Here is a 24728-nt window from a genome sequence, read left to right as displayed (position 1 = left end):
AAGGAATTAGGGTCAACAGAGCAGAGCAGCTGACCTTCCAAGCGCTCAGGATCACAGATCAGGGCAGAACGGAAAGAGGAGCGGGAGGACACTTACGTCATTCCCTGTCCGCTCCTGTCCCGTCATCAGTGAGCAGGTCTCTTACACAAGAGGCTTTAGAGTGGCATTATCCGCTGCTAACAGCAGATAAGAAGGGGGTTCAGAGAGCAGCAGGCAGGTGATGCTACTCATCAGACACTACAATCCCTGTCCTGGACGTCCAGCGGGTCATACCTCACAACTGTCAGCCCATATCCATCAGCGCTGAGCATGTATAGCACATAAACACGCAGCCTTCAAACAGTGCTCGGCAGCCTGTTGCAGTCTGTGACTGATGCCTGGGAGTGGCCTGGATGTGCTTGAGAAGCTTAACAGTACCCCTGTTTCCATGCAACAGGCTGTTTGAAATCAGCTCGGATAAGGTTAAATAAACGGGAACGCTGAGAATGCTTTTGGCTAGCAGACAGAATGGTGTGTCCTGATGTTGTAAAATATGATAGTTAATCTTATGCAGCTGCAAAAGCTGCATTTTTTTAAAATCCAGACTCCTCTCTTGGTAGCATTTAAGTGATAACACGAACAAGTCAGTTTTAACCGTGTGTTCACACTGTGAGTAACAAAATCAACAAGTCACCAGAGGGCCATTCATTTCTTATAGAGAGCAGAGAGAACAGAGGAACTAAAGCATGTGCAAGAGACCTGCAGGCCGACACCACGTCTGAGCCTTTCATGGACCTCAGCCATTCACCACCAACAGTCTGCATGTTCTCCCGGGTAATATTCACAACAAATAACTTAACCTGACAAGCGGGAATTGGACAAGATTACTTTTATTTGAAACACCTGAAAAACCTTTTTGGTTTATTTTGAGTTATTTTTGATTACTACTACCTAATTAATGTTTTCCACTACGTTCTAATTAAAGCAAAACCAAGAAAATACCTAATTGGACATATTACCTAATAGAAGCTTTTTGCCATGGTCTGTATCACCAATAACTAACAAGAAATTGCAGTATGAAAATGTAAATCTAGATTTTAGGTCATTAGATGTTTTATTTAGCCGAGAACACTGATGAGTTGACTGTAAAATCTCCCTTTTGGTAAGTGTGACAGTTCTTTAAATACCAAATGTTGTCATGGTTACAATAATAAACATGCCAACTGCATTGAAAGCAGCATACCTACCTTCATCGCCATGGTTACTATATAAATGGTCATGGCTTAGTTAGGTTTAGGAATAGATGGTGATTTGGTTTGAAATAAGTACTTCCTCCACATTAGATGATCTTTGTTGTCATGGTTACAATAATAACAACATGGTTAAATTTGTCGAATGGTCATGAATGATACAAACATAACATGGCTACTTTCACATGGGAATCGAACACCACTCTCCTCCGTCATATTCCTGTGTTTTGTTGACGCATCCATCAACCACAACCGCCTCCTGACGTGGACTTACTTCGGATGCTAGATGTCGCCTAACAACAAACCGTAACTATGGGTCCTAATAACCTGCTGCACGAAGGACCTATGGACTCATTTTTGACAGGAGGACAGTCTCAGTGGGAGTCATATCATATTTTAGGACTAGACGTTTACGTACTTGCAACAGCAGATGTTTTCTTTGTCTAGCCTTCATGTTGCTAGACAAGTTTGTTTATAGTGACAGACGGAGCCAGCCTTAAAACTTTTCAGCTAGTTCAGTTTCTGAATGGGAAACAAGTCAACATGTCTACTTTAGAAATGGACTGTGGTCTGGATCTGTTAAGCAGCCTGGAATTACTGGTTTTTGCAAAATGTCATGATGAGAGATCAAAAAGACAGTCTGCTAGAGAAAAAACACTCTGACCATTTCCAAGGGTGGGAGAGTGTGTATGTGAGCGATAAACAGACGGAAGATTTGCACAGACAGTTGCTCCGACACATAGGGATTTGGGTTCTGCTTTAAAGGATGTATTTCATGTTTCACTTTCTCGAAAGGAAAACAGGCTGCAGATTCTTGTCCTTGGACCAACAGTATCTCGAGGAAACTCTGATGAAGTCTTTGTTATTGTCAAACTTTTGGAGTTTTGGGAAAGCAGCAGTGTCTTATAATCAAACTGTCTTGTAATGGGGCCAGTATGTATGTACAGTACAATACAGTATGTCACTGCATCCATGCTGTTAGAGCGTCTTGCTCCAACCTCAGAAGGGAACAACCCATCTGGCTCCCACTGTGAACACGTTGTGCAAACAGAGGTGGTGAGAGCTGATGAGGACATCATCAGACCATCTGGAAAGGAAACATCACTATGACAGTTTAGTGGCTTTGTCTGTTAAATCATGTGGTCAATTAGTTAAATGCCCCTGCTGTGTCGGGTTGATTTTTCTGGAACCAGCCAAACACAGAAACAATATTTGGTTAACAAATGCGAGGCAGTAAACAGGCATTGTGCAACATTGCTATGGGTGTGACCACCCAGGTCCAGCATCTGGGATCTAGCCTGGGAAAGAGTCAAACACTATCCAGCTCTGTGCAACACAAAAACTACCCACATTTTCTTCCTGTGGTGCAGAATCAAAGCTTCAAGATAAATATCACCCAACAGGAATATCACACACATCTTTCATCATCAGGCCAAATGTGGCGGGAAAACAATTATTCTGCAAAACGTGAAAACAACGTGCAGCCTAATTTTCAAACATCTAGGGATATCTGAGGAGGAACAATAACGTGAGCGCTGCCAAGAAGCTTTTACTGTATCTGTTTCCAGTCGCTGTAGCGTGCTAACCTTTACTGCAGAAAATCCCTCGGCTTATTTCTCTCTGGGCTGTTTGAATTAGCCTGGGATACGCCGTATCACACCGTCAAGACAGGAACATTTAAACAAGCGAGGCAGAGCCAACTATGGCGAAAGACTCTATACCCAATCTGTCTGGCCAAAGACAAGGTGATAAGTTCATCCCTGCTCAGTCCCCTCCACTCAGCATCACTCCACTCCCACCTCGCCGGCAGATAAAGCCACGACATCCAGATATAAACCAAAAGAAGGGATCAAAGATGTTTGAGATGAGCGAGCCAGAAATACCACTCTGAGGTGAAAGTTGTGCTCCGTGCATTTATCCAAGTAACAAACTGTCATTTCTGGTATGTGCTACTGAATATAACTGGCTGGGAAGCCCTCCACAAAGGTATATTTTTCATCTTGCAACACCTCCAGCTATATATCATGCACAACCCTCAGGCATATGCAGAATATTAATAAATCAAGACAAACCCCATCCAGAGTGCTGCTTTTGGATGTTTCCTACACACTAGGGAGTAATTTGTTATTGCAGGTGGCCCCTTACAAGCCCAGTGGTCCTTCTCAAGTATCCCAAATAAAGAAAACAAAGGCGCTCCGATTGGAACTGCAGTGTTTTCTTTCTTTGCTGTGCACATAATGTACAAAATACAGAAAGTCCAGCTCTGGATGATGAAATGAACAACTAAAAACAATATCTAAAACGGTTTTTGCTCTCGCAGATTAAAGCTGATGCCAGGGCTTGTGTGGCAAACACTCTGCATAAGTAAATTCACAGAAGTAGATTAGTCCACTTCTCCCATAATCCCTCTGTTGCCTAGAGGAAAAGGATTTGTGGGTCAAGCCTGAGGGGGGCGGGTGAGTGTTCAACTCTGCGTCCACCTACAGCAGCACGGAGAGAGAAGCTACGATGCTTTGACCAGACGAGGAGACGACCCCCCCCCTCCCACGCCTTGCTCCTGCTCCCCCTCCCCCACCAACGCACACCCAGACACACACACATGCATATATCCTCCCACAGACAGACCAGGAACAAACCATAATGGCACAATGACCTACAAACCACAACCCCACGGGAATTATTCGCAAGCATTCAAATCAGATTCCATTAAAAGTCAGCTGCAGCAATGCAGGAGAGAGAGAGAGAGAGAGAGAGGGGAGGGGAGGGGCACACATACCCCACCCCATCCCGAGGCCTTGCATTCTAACACACCATCATTTAATGAGCTCACTCCAAAACAAAAGACATGCGGTGGTCATGCTGAACACTGCTGCTTTGTTTCCGACATACTGTAACCAGCAGAAGGATTCAATGCAGCTCTGAAAAGAAAGAAATAAAGAGTAGAAGAAGAGGCCGTGAAGTTGTAGGCAGCACAACTTCACAAAGCATTAGCAGAAGAGCATAACAGAAATTAGCAAACATGGCAGAAGGCATTTTATTTTTCTGTCTAGAAACAACGCGAGGAAACAAAACACACTTGTTGTCGGCCTTTCAATAAAACTCATCCTGTTTAATTTCCAAAGCTCATATCATCCCCTTTCCTTTGCCTGAGTTATTAGCATAAACTGAGATATTATCATGATAAGATATGAGAAGGACTTAAGTAATTAACCTTCTAAACCCAATTAAAACTTAGTGTAATGAAATGTAATTTGAGATAAGGACCTTGCTGAAAAAAGAAAATGCAGTTCCATATCACGCAGATAAAACAGTAGACTGAAGACTCCGGAGATGAGAGCGATTCATCATTAAACAAAGCAGCAACTACATGTGGGAGGAAGCCAAAACCTCTTTGCATGTTTCTAGTCTCTTTTCAATATTTCTAAGTCAGAATGGAAATAAGCGGTTGCCACTGTGTCACATGGTAACAACCTTCTCCTGATATTCTCTGTGACGGTTGGATCTGTTTTGGTTTGTGGAGCTCATTGTTTGTTCTGGCCAGGAATCTCTGGAAAAGATCTCCAAAGATCATCCTGGTCAGAGAGCTGGGTGCAGTGGTTGGACACAGGTCAGGTACAACGAAATGAACAAGATTAAGAGTCGTGATAGAAACCCATCCCGCAGGGATGTGCACTGAGCTAAACATTAACATCAGCATGCTAACATCTTTAAAGTTAAAGCAAACGCTGCTTAATATCAGAGAAGAAAAACTGCAATAATTACTGTTGTGTACAATCACAAAATCTGGAAGCAATCAACACTTTTACAGCTGTTTTCCTCCCAGCTGTGTAAACTGTGCCCCTGTTTTATAGGTTCTTCATAGCGGGCTCATGAAACAATGCGGCCCGTTCACAGTAGAATTCAGCACATGAATTCAGCCTCAAATCACTCAGTAAGCTGAGACTACCTCCCAGGTTTTTGTAAATCGTTTGATCATTTACAGTAGAAACCACAGAGGCTCTTAGGCTTCCAATCTGTGATCCAAGAAATATTGTGTTTATGATTCAATTTCCTCACTGGATGGAGAAAAAAGTAGCGCTAGAAAAAGCTAAAAAAAAAAAAGTCTCCCAGAGCACACGGCAAATAAGCAACTTACGCAAAAACACTCTAATTCCTCTTGTTCTCAGCGCCCTGATGGACCACCTGTTAGACACGATGCTCATTAGGCTGGAGGCTGGGAGGCCGCCATGGGGCTGTTCTATCAAATAGTCAGACTCATCCTGGAGGAATCCGGCTGTAAAACACACTCTCACTGGGAAATCACTCAGACGAGCTCATGAAAAGCACATGCACTCAACGTTTATTCACACAAGCTCACACAAACACACACACACACACACACACACACACACACACACACACACACACACACACACACACACACACACACACACACACACACACACACACACACACCACCAGCGTGCCCAAACAAACACACATTTGTCACGTTTTTCAAACATCAAACTGCTTTTCCGTTGTACGCAGAGGCAATCACCATCACCGCTCCTGAAGGACTCAAAGGCCCATTATCCAGCGGACTGGGATTTGATTTTCTGTTTGGGCGGCTCTGGCGTGACAAGTTGCTGGTGAAAACACATTATCTCTCCAGGGAGTGAGAAATAACTTCCGTCAGTGCACAATAGATGACGTCTTGTAAACATTTTGTAATCCCATTCTTCCCATTGATGGAGCTTCTGTTGTCAGTTTTTACTGGTTTCCAGCACTATAGGAACTGTAGGACTGTGTCCTCCCTGAGCTTGTAACTACACAACATCCCAGAGAAGAGCTGGGGACAGGCATTTTCCAGAAGCCTAAAATTTTTCATAGAAAGTAAAGCAGTGATTATTTTCTAAGACACTTTCCCAGTTTTATATCTATATTCCAAAGATGTTATTTCAGACACTGTTGAGATCTCATAAATCCTCCCTCACCCCGCATAATTTAACTCCATGTAATGAAGCCACAGTTTTGAATAGCTGCATAAAAAATAGCTGGAATAGCATCACTGTGCCAGTCCCTTTGTCTCCTTTGATTACCCATAATTCCCTTCACTAGACCAAGCAGATGATGTTAATCTCACCTCAGATATTTATAGGTAGTAAACATGCACATGCTGTTTCTTTACATTTTATCGTCTGCTGGCCCGTTTTCTATTTATGAGACTCTTCTTGGGAAGCAGCATCGACCAAACTGTGGAGGATGTTAAGTCTCCCGCAAACTATTTTGAGTCTCGGGGATCAGGTTACACTGTTTTACATGAACATGGGAAGTTTTTCCAGGGGTAATGAGACTCTGTGCCAGCCCAGAAAAGTGCAAAGCACACTCAGAGGGCCCCAGGGGCAGACAAAACAGCATTAAGTATTAAGGCTGCTTAAATGGAAAGAAATTCACTGTGTCAACCCAATTTCCTCCTGAAGGAGTAAGGAAGCCATAATCTCAAAAATAACAGGTTGACAAGAAGGTGTGTGCTCATCTTGCTACTCGTGCCGCGGTAATGACCTAAACAGTGAGGTGCAGAGAAATCATGTCGGCCTCAGTTTGTGATCCTCTGACTTACGGGGGCAGATTAGTAATCATGAAATATTTAAGACTGCTGTGGGGATGAATTAACTTCCATCCCTATTCACCTGATGTAGTGGCTTATGATATGACATAATGTAACAGTCAAGCAGTTTATAGCTGAAATCATAAGTAATAACTGACAAAAAAATGGACAGTAAATGGAATAACGTTGGATTTTGGACAGGAACAAAACAAACAAGTGTGAGGACATTTTTCACTTTTTTTCTGCCACTTTTCTGTCTTGGCAAATAAAAAAACAAGGTTTAGATTGATCATTAACAAAAGAATGATTTTTGTAGACTGAAGTACTGGGGCACATTGGTAATTTGAAGTAATGCTAATGTTGGCACGCTAACATGCTGATGCTAAACAGGAATACAGTTTACCATGTTAAGTTTCTCATTATACCGTGCCAGCATGCTAATGTATGCTAAGTGCATTTAAGGTTTAAACCAAATTAAGTATAAAACTTCATCAGATGATGGCATTGGATGAAAAGTCAGAGGATCACCACAGTGATTACCATTTATCCTGAGGGGAAAATGAATGTCTGTACCAAATTTCATGGCAATTCATTCAGTATTTGTAGACGTTTCACTTAAAAAACACAGATGTGAACCTCAAAATGGTGCCAGAGGAAAAGTCGGGATCACCAAAGTTAATTGGATTCATCCTCTAGAGACCATGAATGGCTGCAAGAAATTTCTTGGCAATCCATCGGATAGTTGCTGAGAAATTTAAGTCAGGAGCAAAGAGGTAGACTGACGCTAAAAAGCGTCAAAGCAGTTGATTTGTGTGGTATTGTCTGGCATTAGCGCTAAATGCAGAACATCACAAAAAGGGGTGAAGTTAGCCGACATTTACATTTACAATGTGTGTTCAGAATAAAAAAGCAAAAACCAAGTGAATTCCCATGTGCTACTGAAAGGAGAGTCATGAAATTAAGATATGGAAATAAGGACAAAGAAAATGCCACTGGTAAACACTGATTTTTTTTTCCCCCTCATGCAGTGGTCATAATGATGAATAAGTTCAGGCGCTCTTCAAATCCACCAACAGTCTAGTCGGCCTCGGAAAGCTGCCCGGATGCATTTCTGTGCATGAAAACGAGACAGAGACAGACTGTCACCTCTAGAGCATCGCCAGAACAAATCAGCACCGGTGAGCTCTTAATCCACTGATGTACTTAATTAGGAGCAAACTGCATGCTTAATGATGGAGGAGGAAGGAGGGACACAGTGGAGGGCAGAACGTGTTGAAGAGATAGAGAGGGATCATGTACAACACAGCTGCTTGCAGATGTGAACAAAGCAGTGGGGTTTAATTATATGAACCTGCTTGCACGTCAGATCCCTGATAAGAGAGTTCAGCGGAGGACAAGGAAAGAGGAAAGATTTAACGGCCTGTGTGACCCATAATAAGTCAGTGAATTAGGAGAGGGAGGAACGATTCATTTCAGCCTACTACCTACCGAGCCATTTACAGCCCAGAATTATGGTTTGGCTGAACATTTTGGCAAAAAAGCCTATTACATACCCTAATCCATCTTTCTCTTAGATCTTGACTTACTGCCCAGGTGCAGAGCAATACATCTAGCCACTTTTTTAGCGACGCTGCTTTGCAGATGGCAGTCCAGCACTTTGACTGAAATATATCTATGCAATGGATTTTTCCTCTATTGGCACCAAGTGTGAACGTTTGTGTTTGAGAGTGAAATATCTTGATAACTATTGCATGCATCGCTCTGGTGTTTGCCACAGATAATCAAAGTCCCAAGAGGATAAATTCTGATGACTGGGGCTTATTTCTGAGTTCCTGCAAACAATAAAGACCCATCAGCCACAGCTGTACTTTGTGTTTTGTGCTAATTAGAAAGTGTTAGCATGCTAGCACACTAAACATCGTATATTCCTGCTAACCATCATCACGTTAGCATTGTCATTATGGGCACGATAGCATTCTGACATTAGCATTTAGTTCAAAATACTGTTTCACATGACTGCTAGCATGGCTACGGACTCTTATTCTTGTTTCCTGATAAATGACTATGATAATTTGATTCCCAAAATAGTTTTAACATTTTCTGTCAATTAATAAGTCAATCATTTTTCACCAGTGAGACCAAAAGCCACTTCCATACACGCTATGAATCTAAGCTTATTCAAGAGAGAAAAAAAAAGCAAAGTAATGTTTTGTTTTTGTTAACCAAAACTCAGGTAATTGATGTGACTATTGTCTTCTGTGAACTATTTACACCAGTGCAACAAATGACTCCAACCACACAGCTCTTGTATGTACAAATGTGTCGGGGGTAAGGACAAAACAAAAGTGCTCATTTCTCACTTTATCAACATATTTCACTCGACAAATCAGCTTTTGCCCGAAAGTAGTGCTTGGGTGTTGGTTGCCCTCTGCAGAAAAATGGAATCACTTGCAGCGATGGAGACCCTGCTCTCTGCCCATGCCTGTTATTCCGGTGCAACAGAGTGCGTTCTTCAAGCTGAAGCAGATATTAAAAATTCAAGTCATGCAAACTGGGTTAAAACACCACACAGTGCGCACATCCAGTTCAGCTCAGTAGCCAGGGGTTCAGGCCAGACTCTTGCATCTGTGGTAAATAAATAAATACTCACTTTAGCACTTTGGAGTGTCAACTGGCAGCTGTGGCCGCGCAGGCAGAGGAGCCAAGAGGAAAAGACTGCTCAGCTGTCACTGGTAAAATGAAGGGTAGAAGGTACTCGTGATGTGATGTCCTGTCATTTTTTGCATTATGACACTTAAACTGTGTTTTATGGTGAAGGAAGGCATGAAGAGGGCTGAACACACACATCAGTGGTGTGAAAGCACATATCATCCTCTGTTCTGCCCTCCTCAGCTTTTCTATAATCCTCAGGGACGTCTTTGAGTGTTGTAAGTAAGGGACCTTCAGTGAGAGGCCTTCACCAACACTTGATGTGCGCTCACAGGTTTTTATGAGGTGAAAAAAAGCTTTATTCCCTTCGACCCTTCAGCTGCCTTTCCTGAAGCCAAGGATTTTTCACTAAACCCCAAAGAAAAACACTTGTATATGGATTTTTATGACTTGAAAAGTGTACCTGCAATTGACCTATCCCCCTTTTTTGGCTGTGAAAAGCTGAGTTGGAAGGCGATGCTGCCAAATGCTGCGCCATATGCGGGACTGTGTACTGTGCATGCAAACAGATGAATGAAACACTTCAGCTAGTTTCACAGTCTGAGCCACAACCCAGGACGAAAACAACCGGCTCACGCCATCTCTGCCTTAGTGTCCTTCTTGTATTATTCATGTTATGCCAAGAAATTATTCAGGCCTTGCCCCGAGCAAATGTCAGTATTTGCTGGAATTAACGGATGTTATTTTCCCCAAACATCGTGTATCGTACACTGCAGCGAAGGCTACATCCCAAAGGTATGAGCTCGTCTGTTTCCAACAGAGCAGAATTATGGATATTAATGACCATTAATGTGGTGTTTCTCAACACAGCAGAAGTGTGTGATGTCTGCACTGCTTTGTAGCAGGACTCCATGTCACGGTGTATAAACAGCCTTTGTTTGGGATTCACATTGCATTTTATGTCTTTGATATCACTTACAACGACGGGCAGTTAAAAAGAATTATTCTCCACCTGTTGTATGGAAAACCACATGGTCAAACATATGGCCAGTAAAAACAAATGGCCTGTGTCATTGAGATATGTTTTTTCTAATAACATCACCAGTGTAGTATGGCAAAATGCTTGGTTGATAACAAAGGCCTGAATGAGAACAAAGCGCTGCAGCACCATTTCCACATTTCCACCCCATCGTCATGTAGTATTGATCTTCCTGCAGGTCACAGACTTTTTCCCCACATCCCTCCCTCCGCTCGACTACGCCTCAGGTCTGTACTTGTCATCTCATTTCACCAAGCCAGTGGGGGGTGGCGGGGTGGCTGCTTTAACAAATCAATTACCAGCCTCTTGCTGGTTAGCTGTATCAGAGGCTAGTGCTGTCCCTTGATTTTAAGGCATCACGCCATGTTTCAGTCAGCCAATACAGCTCTGTTTGTCAAACACAAAGCTGAGTATTTTTCTGTCTCACACTGAAACACTGATCTTATCTAACTATCCCACAGAGGAACATCAGCTCTAAGAATAAGCCTGGCAACAAGCTGTATTGTTCATATTGTCAAGAAACCTCACGAAAAGACCAGATCCATCAGTAAACTGATCCAGTTGACAAGTGTCAGTGTGGCCAGAGCCTGACAGCTTATTCCTCAGCGCCACAGAACACAGTTGTTTTCCAGAAACTATTAAAAAGACATCGATGAGCCACACTGTTGGACTGGGGGACATGAGTGTGGGAACTGCAGTTTATTTTATTTTCCCACATACATCGTCTTGCTGTCATAAATACTCACTACAGCAGCAAATGTGTGTCAATCCTCGGCTGAAAGTCGTCCTCAGCAGTGCACCATCTACTCCTGTTTAAGTAACATCTGGATATAAAAATACAGCTATATATTTGTGACCTGTTTTTCCAAGATTTACGTGTTCAGTAATGGCATGTGACAGTTAAGGGGAAACATGTTTGTGACTATGAAAGATGGTAAATAAGTAAGAAATAGACTTGAACGCTTAGAATGCAATATAAGTGAAGTGAACAATTTAAGGTCCAAATATTACATGATATCGTACATATTTTGAACGTGTTTATGGCTAAAGCTGGATGGAAAAGAAACTGGATAATTACCCTGCACCAGTCGCTGTCAGCCAAACTTGCAGTCCATCACAATCAGAGAGCATTCAGGGAAAATTAACAGGTACCTTCTGTTTATTCCGAGCCAGGCGCAAGGCAGATGATTTAGCAATACTTTAAAAAAAAAAAAAACTCCCAAGGTAAACACTGCTGAACACTGGTATTTTATCCAACTCGTAAATCTTACAATTATCTGACTGGGCCTACTGTATACAGGAGAATGGAGACCAAATAAACAACCTTAAATCCTGCTGAAATAAACACAGCCCCAACAGCCATAAACACATCACCAACTGAGCTAATAACCCAAAGCAACTCCCCTGAAAATAATGCAAGCAAGTATGTGCTTGTCAAGCCTTGCATGTGTAAGTGAGGGGATAATGTTTTCATGAGCTAACGCTGGAGATATGCCAGGATATTAGTCCACAGCAGCAGCTACAGTAATCAATTATTTAGACGGAATTCAGCTTTTTTTACCTGAGAAAAAACAGACAGTTGATTTTTGCTCTGGCATTGTTAGCTTTATTAGCCTGCATCATTTTCAGTAGGCGTGATTTCATATTTTTCTGATTTAAAATCACGCAACACACTGTGTGTTCCTGGTAATAGGAATAAGGTGGGGGGGCTCCTAAGTATTTGCTAATGAGGGCATTAGACAACCCTCCAATTTGCATCCTATGGAAAAAAATAAAACTGGAAAATGAGGAGAGCAGCTCAATTTATCAAATGTTTATGAATTCTCGTTGCAATAAGCTGGGGCAAGTTTTCCAGTAAAAACTAATGCTGGCTACTGCACAAAGCTGGCAAGGAGATGGGCCCATAGATCAGCCAAAGGTTTCACCACACACAGCTAAACTTGCATCATAGCTGCATTATTGGATTGACAAGTTGAAAGCTCTCAGCTGCTCTACATTTTACATTAGGGTCTTGTCATACTCCACTCAGTGTTGTGATGGATGGTGTTTACTTAGTGTGCTGAGACTGACAACTCTGGATTCATCATGATACACAGTGTATTGTGGCACATTTATGTAGAGAGCTGCGTTGCTCTTTGTCCCCAACAAGTCAACAAGCACACTACGTTATCTGCAGACATAGGAAAATGGTCTGAGCTGAACATCTGTAGGTTTATGAATATGCAAGTGACCTCGGTTTCAGGGTTCAGAGCTGTCAGAGGGTATAACTGCACTGAGGTGAAAACACTGTGCATGCACGTCCAGGAGAAGTGGGTTTAATCTTTGTATCCAGCTGTGGCCACTAAAACATGTTAATTCTTTGATCAATTTTTTCAAATAAAATCAAGATGTTTGATCAGCTTTGCTATAGTTTTACCTTCTTTCCTTATTACCTTATTACCTTTCACCTTATTCCCTTTTTAACCTTTAAGATATTAGTTCAGAAATCAGTATCTATATCTGGGAAATACTGAAACTTCTTGCATCAAAAAAAAACCCCATGCAAGAACCCTTTGGATCTAAATTAAGAGAAGTTCAACAGCCTCTCTACTGGAGACTAAAAGGTTTAAACTCTTAATCTGGTTTAGACTGTGGGTGTCGATGCTGCAGCAGCTGACTCACCCTTGGGAGTCCACTGACAGTTACACAGAAAGCCTCCTAAGTCGGACAAATCTGCAAATAATTAAAGCTTTGGAGAGTCGGTTTCATTAAAAGGAATATATCCCAAAATCTATTTTGAGGATGCAACTGTTTAGATGAGAAAAACATGCAGTGTCATCCATCTGCTTTCTAGTTTTAAAAGGAAAAAAGCTGAACGTAAGAGGAAGGGACCTCAGCCAATATTATTGTTATGCTATTATCTGAAGAGTTCAGATGAAAGACACCACACTTGAAAACCTGTTTTTGATGACTGTGGACAACACTGGGACTGTGAGGCACACGTACAGCAGCGCAAAGCAGAGCAGTCAGTGGATTTGTGGCACTTCTTCAGCTCTGCTCAGGTTTCCGCTCCCCACAGTGTCCCACTCACTGCCTTTCATTCCCAGGCCAAGGATTTCCCTGATCACAATGATTAAAAAGATTTGAATCGAGATGAATTAGTTATGTTATACTGGAAATGCAATACTGCAAAAAAAAAAGACCACCGATGGCTTCCAAGAATAAATAAGTAATATTTCAAATGGCTATTTTCTCTATCAATCACATACTGGACAAGATGGGAGACGGCCGAGGTGGTTTCCTGAAGAAAACCAGACCTCTTCTTAATAAATACCATGAGATCATTCATAATGATGATTATGTGATTATGGCACAGCTTCGGATGTGTCCTTTCCAACAGTATACTCACTCAGACAGTGCACTGTAAAACTATTAAGACTTGGCAACATGCAGTAGACTGACTGTCCGTATGACTTAAACTTCAGCCGTGTAGTGAGGAAGTTCTTTACAGTACATTCTTGCAAATTTGTACTCAAAACATTTGGATTTCCAGGCGACACAACAAAACTGCAAGGGGAGTGAAGGAGGTTGTGGAAACCAAGTGCAGCTTCATCACGGCTCTCAGATGGGGAATTGTAATTGCGCATGGTGAAAGCCAAGTTTGCAATTTAGTGTAAAACACTAAGTGCCCATGAAAACAACAGCCAATTACACTGGGAAAAACAAATGTGCAACGGTAGCCAAACTAAGAATGAGGGATAATTGTGTGTGTTAAATAAATAAATACAATAAAGATTAATAAACTAACATAGGAGGCAACTGTAAATTGTCCTCAAAGTAGTGGAGCGGTCTAATAACAGAAGCTCTACAGACAAAAAGGGATCATTTTACTGAGAAATGCCTCATGTCAAACAGCTTTTTTCCTTGTGGCTCAGTTTTCTTTTACACTTGTATAAAACAAATGAACAGCATTTTTATCAAGCTTTTTTTTTTTTTTTTTTAATATTGTTACATTGCTCGCATTCAAACAGTGTAAAGATGTTTCTCTGACAAGTCTAATGCTGTGGCTTCTAACAGGTCTTTCTGTGAAAAGTTGAGTTCTAGTAAACCCTGTTTCTGCCTTTTAAAATGTTTAGTTTATGACTTCCTGTCAATGCAAGACAAGTCATTTGTCTGCTGACCAGAGCACCTTGAAAACAGGTATAGAAACCACTTCTTTTATTCCTCCACTGAAGTCTCTAATTTTATGATTTCCAAAGACCCCTAATTTGCTGATGTCAAGTCGTTGCAGCAAATTAAAAGCTCATTGAGCAGACAAACATGCCAGCGTGGGTCCTGCCAACTCATCTGTTCATTGTGACAGCCGGTATCCATCATTCACCCACATGATTTACAACCAAACGTCTCCTGCAGTAGAGTGTGAGATACACCATAATCTCCTACATAAATCTGAACTTTACTTGTCGGCCACATGCAATAGATCACATATAAAACAAAACAAAAAAGTTGGTGTGGTTTTACTTCCTCGTGCTAGTATATCTTGATGCTAAATCCAGCCATAAAATACAAAAACTTTTAAGCCATTTTGGAACAGTAACCACACCCACAGAGAATACATTCTACATACAAACGTATGCTGCTGTGGCCCTGCAGGCAGTAGACATATAAGCCATTCATTTTCCAATATGGATTTACACTTCATTGAATGAATGAATGGGCTCTGCAACTGTTGCAGGAAGAAATAAATGAAATCCTTATTCACCTAATAAGGGCCAGCCATCTGTGTGCTCACTGGGAAACTATGGGGGATTATTCCTCCTCTAAAAATCAATAACCTCTCAATGAGCTGCCGGTGGTAAGAGCTAGCTGCCGAGAATAAGAGCTGCAGGATGTGCAGTTTAGGAGGTGACATAATCTTAGCGCCATTCGTGGTCTGTTCTCTGCGCGGCCGTGCCTCGGGGGAGCGGACGAGCCCACGTGGCTGGTACCCAAGGCCTGCCTGCTTTACTTCAGCTGTCATGAAAGAGAACCATCAGCTCCATCAATCAAGAGGAGTGATGGGCGCGCTGCATTAGCAAATGTTTCAGAGGAGTACTAAATGAGCAGCGGAGGCAGGGAGAGCGCTGCACCAGTCATTTAATCTAGTGTTTAGTGCTGATAATGTATTTTTTCTTTACACAAGTGAAGGAAATCAGCCAGCGGGGGTACGATAACTTCACTTCTTCTGTGACAGAATCCGACTCGCCTCAAGAAGTTTCTTGATATAAATGTCCCTCTCCTCACAGTCTAATTTGTCTTCTTCCAAGATAACAGAGCTTGTTTCCAGAAAATAAAACATTAAGCCCCACCATGAGGCTAAAGGACTCACTCTGGTCAACATATCTTTGGCAGAAAAGGAGAAGGTTTGGGGTTTCTGAGTGGCAGCTTGTTTGAACAGTCATGTGTCTGAAGGTTAGGGTCTTCACCGGGGACCCCAGCAGTCACTCACACAAATAAAAATAAAGCTTTCAAGCCAGCAAGCGCTGAGGATGGATTTCCCTCCAAAGGCTTCCTAATTAAAACAGCCGCTGATGTTTCTACCATGTGGTGGCGGGAAATGTGTCTACTGAACAGGCTGGACACATTTTGAGGAACTACTTGGGGGATCCGGTGTGGTTTTGGGCCCTCTTAACATCTCATCAGGTAAATGTTGTAGGGCCCTTAACAGCTGGAGTTCACAGTCAGGACAACACGTGCTGTACTGTAGGCTGAAACAGATAGCCTCAAGGCCTTCAGAGATCCGGCCTTCAACTAATGCCATAATGCTCCACCAGTCATTCTTTCTTCTGTTCTCCTGTGCATACCATCAGTCTCTCTCAGATTAGAAATTTATTTTTCTTGAGAGCGCATTTAAGAAGTCTCATTATTCTGTCGGAGCAGCCGACAGCGCCCCCTCCACAGGTCCTCAGACCTCAGGGGCCGGTAAAGGAGAAACAGTTGCGCATACTTTCTCCCAACGCAAACTTCCTTCGCGGACCAAAAAATAAACTGGGGCCAATTGTGTGTATCCATCTTCTGCCGAAGAGGAAGACCTCACTTGGCAGAAGAGCCGGAGGGGAAAGTCACACATGCGAAAGGTCAGAGATGAGGAGGAACACCACGGCCACAGATACTGAGGGTCAGTGCTCAGCCAAAATAAACCACTGAAATCAAGCCTGTAAACCATCATGATTCCATCAATCTGTCACCGGTGTGATTTTATTCACGATGACAGAGAGAAAGAGGGAGAGCAAGAGGGAGAGCGAGAAAGAGAGCGAACGAGAGAGTTGGCTCTGTCTGTGAAATACAATACAACACAAGCTGTTCTCCATCTGGAGAGATGTCAGACTCGTCTGCCTCACCAAGCTATGACAAGTTACATTAGAGGCACTCAATTTACACTACATTTGACTGGATTTGGTAATGCTCCATACACATATCCAAACATAAAACAATATATGTCCCAAAACCTTCATTAATTAAAAAAATATCATTTATTTAAACCACTCTAAAAATTCTACAGGTGGAGCTGAAGGACGCTACTGTTTTTTGGCTTTTTTTTGTAGGAAAGGCAAAAAAACAGTAGCAAAAAGCCGGTACCAACAGTCAGAACCTCACATACCCATATATCTGGTTTCATTCTTTCATAACCCACACAACCATTTAGTGAAAAGCCCCCTAAGGCTGAGATTACAGCTCTGGATTGGATTCAACTCTTGCCCTCTCTCAGTGTTGCTATTTGATGAAAGACTTGGCAAGGGTCACATCCAAGTGCGGTTGGTATTTTTTTTTTTTTAAACTTACTTAACTGAAACTATATGAGGACCTGAGCCAGACCGGTCGTCTGGTTGTAAATAACCTGTGGTGTCCCAGAGGGTGGCATACTGCAGGCTGTTGTGCTTTGCACGCATTTTGGAGAGCACTGAAACCACGTACTGAGTTCCCAAGGCTCAACAGTATCAATTAGGGCAGCCTGTGAAAAGATGTTCTTCCTCCATCGCCGTGCTCTGGTCAGAGGTAGGAAGTGATGGAAGAGAGAGGGAGGAGGTGACTCCTACTGTCCAGGTCCGCAAGGATACAGGCTTCAATTAGCTCTGTCAGCCTGTTTGCAGGTCCACAAATAAAGAAGAAGTGTACTACAATACGTACCCGACCAATATACGACGGCGTTCTCTCTCGGCGGTGACTCCAGAGGACACACAGCATCAGAATAAAGGCCACAAGGGACACATGACTGGTTGTGTCCCAGTGTTAGAGGCCTACGGGGAGCAGCAGGTTACCCACAGTGGCAAAACTGGCCAGACCACAGGCCCTTCTGTGCTGCATCTGACTCACCTCCCACACTAAGAAAAAACTGTACTGTACTGTAATCATATCTGAAAACCACTTCAACCACAATAATAACACAAGTCAGAGTAATTCCAACACTTGTGTCCGTTAAGGCATGAGCCTGACTCTGACAAGAGAGGGAAAAAGTCCTCAACAATAATCATGTCAAATCATTTCAAAATGTTGCTTGATAACCTGTTTTCTCAAGTGACCCGCTGCACAGTAAGTCTGTGTTTTTATTCACTACAAGCAACAAGATTTAGACTACATTTCGATTTATTTGGGTGGGTTGCTTTCCCCATGCTAAATAAAGTGACCGTGCAGTATTCCTCAGTGGAGAAACTCAATGCTGCCGTTGAGCAGATTTAATCAGTGTCATCAAGACAAACAGCAACCTGTCAGCAGAAATAACACACAAGATGGGACAACGGTGAAAACGAAAGACAAACAGAAACTTCCCCACACCTTGAAAGGCAATGCATGGATGATAAACACAACAGGAGCAGAGCAATACAGCAGCGCACCACCACGCTTCAGAATGTGAATTCTGCAAATCAGGTTACTCTGGAAAACCTCCCCACACGGTTAATCCATTCTCAAAAACAACAACGGCATGAAAAATATATTAAACCATTCTTGATTTCACCTTATAATCAGTAAAATGTGCCTTATAATTAAACAAGACCATAATTGCTCCAATTACAAATGACTAAAATATGGCAACCATAAGCAGGTGGCTGGCTTCCAACCTGGCAACCAGCTCTAAAATTGTGTCAGGCCACATTTTCCCAAGTGCACAGACTGATGCATCATCTTTCCAGCTATACGTCCATGCCACCCAAAACTAACAAGTTGAACTGGCTTATTCACGACACAATGATGCTTCTGTGAACTCACTAACTGTGAATCCTCTGCCCTCCTTCCTCTGCCTCACCACCACGACCCAAATGAGCTCACCCAATTGGTTCTGACAGGTTTTGGTCTGCAAGACCGCAGCAATTTTCTGCTCTGTTCAAAAACACTGAGGTCTTGCTCCTTTGTCCTTTATAAACAACAGGCCAGCACAACCAGGGCTTAATTCCCCCTGTGTTCCACGACAAATGGCCTCCTTCATTGGGTCCAGGGAGAACAGAGGGACCACACAGCCCCTTCTTCTTACAATGGACAAAGGCACTGCCCCTGAACCGGCCAGCTTGTGTCATAACCTTATCGAGACGAGCCAGTGCTCCTCGTCAGAGAATAAGGCCTCCGAGGTGGGGAGGCCCAGTGAAGAGGGGTCACTGTGTCCTCTTCCTTACTGAAAAGGGCAAACTATAGCATCCCTGTTGGATATGGGGGACAGGGGAGTTTTTGTTTCTAAAGGCTCGGGGTTCTCTGCTTACACGTCGTGCCCCCTCTCATCCACAGTCCTGTTAATCCCATTAATATGAAGAGGGCCAAGAGCCTGAGAGTGGCCACGGCTTAAGAGCCATCAGCCAGCATTAGCCCTCCAAATCCAAACCCTTGTCTAGACCCATTAACAACTTAGCCCGTAAAGTCAAATCATTTGAGACCTATGTCTAATGATGGGAGCAAAACCTATAGCAAACCTTCACACGCATTGAAGTCATTGATTTCAGGAATACACAGAGCTGACCCGCCACATGCATCATCTGACTAAATTTATTTATGTTGGTAAAAGAGCACATTTAATGCAGCATTTTGACTGATGGCCTCTCTCACATTATTGAGTAGATGTGTTGATCGTCTGCCACACAACACTGACCATGTGAAGGATTTACTTGTTAGATGATTCTGTCTGGTGTTACACATTATTCCCATTTAAGGCGATTATTATCCTTGTGTGTGTGTGTGTGTGTGTGTGTCTCTCAGCAGTATACTGTATGTGTGTGTGCTGCTAGAACCACATGATGTATTAGGAGAGATAATCTGTTGGCTTTTAATTAAATAGCCCGGCAAGGAGCACTGAGAATACCCAAAGTGGACTAAGGTTAACGTCTTGTGCACTGCAGCGAGGACAATCTCTAATGCCTCAATCCACCACCAGGCAGCCAACACGACATCTACATATGGCCCATTTCTCATCCCACTGCATACCAGTCGGGCGATTACAAAGCATCAGAGCCTGATTAATGCAGCTTTGAAGCAGCTTGCTCTGGCCTGGTGGGCATGGTGACTGCTCATGAGCAGCTTTCAATTCCACAGCGAGAACGCTGGTCTACCGCATATCACAAATGACAATCAGCTGCAGCGGGCAATCAGTGGAGTGACTCAGCTCCCTACACCCTGCCGCGCATACTCAGTTTCATCCAATGGCAGGTTTCAGTTTGCTCCAGTAATCAAGGGTAGACTGGTAGGCTGTCTTCTCCTCCACACCGTGTGATCACCTCCTCATCAAGATATCACAGGTATTTAAGACTCACGGATGGATCGTGTTTCTCAAGAGTCTGGACACCAAGTGGACCCGGAGGCTGTGGGTGTCCAGGCATGTCAAAAGAGCATGTAAAATATCATTCATGATCACTGTGACTAAGTGACAGACTTAGTATTTAGCACTGCAACATGCTACTGTTCACACACAAATCAGCTTTGGCCACAATGCATGCAGTATATATCTATAATAAATGCCAGATTTGTGAGTAGTGTCCTGGTAGTTGCTTTGATAGCAGGAGAAACAAAACTTACATTTCTTTTTATAACCTGACTAAATCTTTTTTCTTTTATTTATTTATTTCTTTTATTTTTTTTTACCATGTGGTAACACATAACTTAACATTTCACTGTTAAAAAGAGAGACAAAGAGTCTACAGCCATTGCCATGCTATAAATGTAATAAACTTAGTGTAATAGCATCACTGTCTTGGTTGCTTCACATTCTTTTTGTACTTCAGTGTAGTTATCCAAATATCAATATTGGAAATACCTCCAATACCGCCTAAAATACCGGATCGGTATCGGCGATTATGTGATTTCATGCACTGATCCAACAGCACATATTTCATTCATTAAATGACTAAACAGGCACTGGCAATATTTTACACTTCAAGTCCCACCAGTAAAAGGGTAAAGTGTACAGTATGCAAGGCTTTAATTTCAGAGGGTGACACAATAGTTTAGGAGCTGTTTATTCCTAGATTTATTTTTTATAATTGGCAGTCACATAAGATAACAGAAGAAGGATTCATGTATTTTAATGCGATGGTACAGGATCAGCACTTGATATTGGTTCAAGTTCAGGTATTGGAGTCGGTACCAGGATGGAAAAATGGTATTGAAACATCTCAGTGAAGCAGCATGCTTTGATTTTTGGTGGTATTCCTACTCTTTCATGTGCAGTCTTGTATTTCAGTGCTGTCATATCTGAGTAGAGAGTCTTCCCTCATCTTTTTATTGTATTTTTAAACATATCATCATTATTTCTGCACTTCAATTTCTCATCACTTATCCATCGACATATACTAACACTCATATATATGATAAGGGAGTACTGGGCGAAATATAGACATGGGTGAAAGAAAGTCACACAAATGCTTGCAAGTAGACAAGAAATAAATAGAAAAGGAAAAAAAAATCAAACCATCTTGAATTGCAAAAGCAGTTTGACAGTCACTGAAAAACCAGGAGACCCAGAACGGAAAGGTAGAGTAAAGGAAGTCCACGGTTAAGCAACAGGAATGCAGTGTTCTGCTGCAATGTGTGTGTTTCCACACTTTTACATGTTAGACTAAAACACCAATAAAACACTTTCTCAAGTTTAATCTGTATTGCACATTTTCCAAATATGCAGGTATTTCACATTTTTCCTTTCTGCCCTCACCACAGGGAATGCAGCGCAAAGGCCAACGTTTTCAAATGAAGTTTAGGAGGTGAAATTCAATAACCAAGGTACGGTATAATGAAGTCTTATTCTGGGTCTGATGACAGTGAGGGAGAAAAAGGAGCATCATATCTAGTCAGCTGTTTCCTATTGACCTAAATATGAACTCCCTCCATCCAAGACTCCAATGCTTCAAGTAATTCTGTAGGGTTTTGTGGGCAAATGAAGCAACTCACAAACATATCAGAACCCCTCATTAACGGTATTTTTAGCAACAAATGAATTTCTGCCAGACTAGCTTATCTGCAATTGTGGAAAGAGTGAAAATAACTATTTCTACCCTCATCATCTATCTGTTGGAAAATGAGAGCTTAGGAAAATGGAGATCCAATCTATCTGTGGCTAAAACTGAGCTGATCTTTCCGGGTTGGTGTGGCTCAAAAAGATGGTCGCAGTGGCAGCATATTCTAACAGGGGAGTCATCCAGCTCTGTGAAATGACTGGATGGCAGGAGATCGTTTCTGTGATACTTGTGGGACAAATGAGACATGATTCGGGATTAAAATAGCTTTTTAGTTTTTGGACACACAACAGCTACTGTTCCTGGAGTGTGAACAGTCTTAAGTTGGTGCATGGTAATTGTGTAGAATCTGCAAATGTTACACACAAATCACAAATACTGTCTTTTCCTCATCTGGGAAAATCTATCAGAGATTATCATCTGCGGAACCAGCAAGATTGGGCAGGATGCCTCCACATATCCCCTTCCTCTCCTGCCAACAGATTGTACTCCCTGGAGGTTTGAGGGAAGACATGCAAAGCTTCCTCCTCTACAAAGCCGAGTCCATGCACATTGAAAACAGCCACTACCACGCTGCTCATCAGTACAGTTTATCATTTCTTTTCAATTTTTGGTTTGACATTCAATCTAAAGCTGCAATACGTGACTGTATTGGCCACTCAGGGGGCAGCAGAAACTAGCTTATGGCTAACACGTTAGCAAACAGTTGCCTATTTATGCATCCAGCAGATATGGAGCAACATTAGCTTTCAGTTGGAGTTGTGTGTTTTGGGCAACCGGCAAATGTAAGTCAAATGTTCAGTTCACTTCTAGCTACGTTTTCCTTTCCACCCAATCTTGCAGAAAAATGTGTCTTTATGCTCCACAATTATTACTATAGCTAGTTGCTAACTTTGTTTGTCTGCAGGTAGCATACAGTGGGGTTTTTTTGTTGTTTTCTGGATCCGACAACCAAAACAACGAGCTGAAAGATGCTACAAAGCTCCGTAGATCTGAGGAGAACTGCACAGGCAGGTGATAATTCTCTGTGGTTCATCACTACAACAAGCAATCCCTTTAACATTACACATGGTCATTTCAGCTACAGCTATTGCAAAAATATTGATTACTGGCCCTTTAAAAAAAAAAGATTATATGGCTGTATATGCTTTAGTCTTGAGGCCATCTTCACTGACTCTCTTACGCACTGTCTGTGTCATCAGGAACTTTGATGTCTCCATCCTGGCAATTACGAGCAAACACCAACATCCTCCATTTGAATCCACTTCAAACCTTCCCCTTCAAACTGCAGAAGGGAGAAAAACCCAAAACTGCTTACCAAACGGGACCATCTGGAGGCAGTCATTGGCTGATGGGAGCTGGAGGCCTAAAAGGCTTTGGGGGGTAGTAGAAGGGAAGGCAGACAGAGGAACAGAGAGAGAGAGAGACGGAGAGACAGTAGAGCAGCTTCGTCTACGAAACCATGTCGTGAGTCCCCTCTCCGCAGGCAGGACGGTAATTACAGGGCACAGACGGAGAAACCCTGACTGGGAAAAAAGCGGAGATACTCAGACTGCTGGGTTGCCGCCCTTGGGCCCTCAACATAACCACAACGCTAACCAGCCCATCTTACAGTATAGGCCATGAGAGTAGGGTTCCAGATCAGTGCACTGACACACAGAGCCAGGGAAGAGGCAGTTGTGGCCACAGACAGCAGCAGAGAGTCCACGTCGGTCCAACACAGACTGGTTTCCACCTGACAGGGACCACACAGAGCCTTCATATTGGTAACAAAAGCTGTGTGAAGGCTAGAATTAAGCTTTTGAGGTTTGGGGGGAAAAGTGCACAGTGCAGACAACTTTAACTGTCACCTAGGGATTTTTATGAGGTAAACAGTCCATTTTTTGTCTGTCTGTCTGTGACCTCACAGGCAGATCTGAGACACGCCTACAAACACAATAAGAGGCAAGGAAACTGCTGGATAAACAAGTAAAGTAAAGCAAAAGTTAGACTTTTTTTTAAATACACCAAACAGAAAAAAAATATATAAATAAATAAGGATTCACCACCCAATTTTTTTTCCATAACCCCGGTTGGTATGATCATTAAACAACATGAGTCACCCGCCCTGTGTGGCTTCTCTGCCGTCATCGAGTCGAAGCTCACATCAAACTGCATCAGCGTGAAGAGTTTCTGTCCTGCCCCCAATCCCGACTTCTTCCCTAATAAAGCTTTGAGGGCACGGAGCAGTGCAGCGACTCGCCTTCACCAAGTGTCTGAGCATTATAAATCATCGCCCGTGCCCGGGCAGCCTGCGTCCTTCACACATCCTCACACAGTCAAACCTTACAACAGCGCACTGAGGGCAGAGAAATGAGGTGGGCGCAGTTCTTCGCATCCATCAGCCCACTGACAGGGGGACGATAATCCATAGAACCAGTGTGCACGGGGTCGAGATGAAATGTACCTTCAGAGGAGACTAATGTTTTCAACCGATAAAGGGAAAAAGTGTGCTGCCAGATTCACCTTAGTTGACCTGTGACACAAAATCTTTCTCCATTCAGAAACTTTGAGCAGAGTGACTAATTAATTTTGCCACCAGCAATCCAGCTAACAATGCACTGAGGCGTTCACCGGGCTTTTGCAGTCCCTCTGCAAATTTCTAACGTGCAGGCTCACAGCAAGTCGCACAATATTGCGCCAGTATTTCTCCGGTGACATTTATCTGGGCTCTCCCATTCCTTCACTCAGCTCTAACTGTAGATTATAGCAGCAGAGATATGAACTTCATGACGTATGAC

The 24728-nt window shown here is 42.7% G+C and overlaps 1 protein-coding gene across 2 annotated transcripts in view; it reads right to left on the bottom strand.

The window, feature by feature from the left end:
• tmtc2b (transmembrane O-mannosyltransferase targeting cadherins 2b) overlaps positions 1 to 24728 on the bottom strand; it is a 94991-nt gene that overhangs the window by 59798 nt on the left and 10465 nt on the right. The window lies entirely within an intron of this gene.

The sequence above is a fragment of the Trachinotus anak genome, unplaced genomic scaffold, assembly GCF_046630095.1.
Source record: "Trachinotus anak isolate AG129_WGS33_773 ecotype Australia unplaced genomic scaffold, CSIRO_AGI_Tana_v1 ptg000002l, whole genome shotgun sequence".
In the NCBI taxonomy this organism is placed as follows: domain Eukaryota; kingdom Metazoa; phylum Chordata; class Actinopteri; order Carangiformes; family Carangidae; genus Trachinotus; species Trachinotus anak.
The sequence above is the reverse complement of the archived record's forward strand: the minus strand, read 5'-3'. Positions and strand labels throughout refer to the sequence as shown.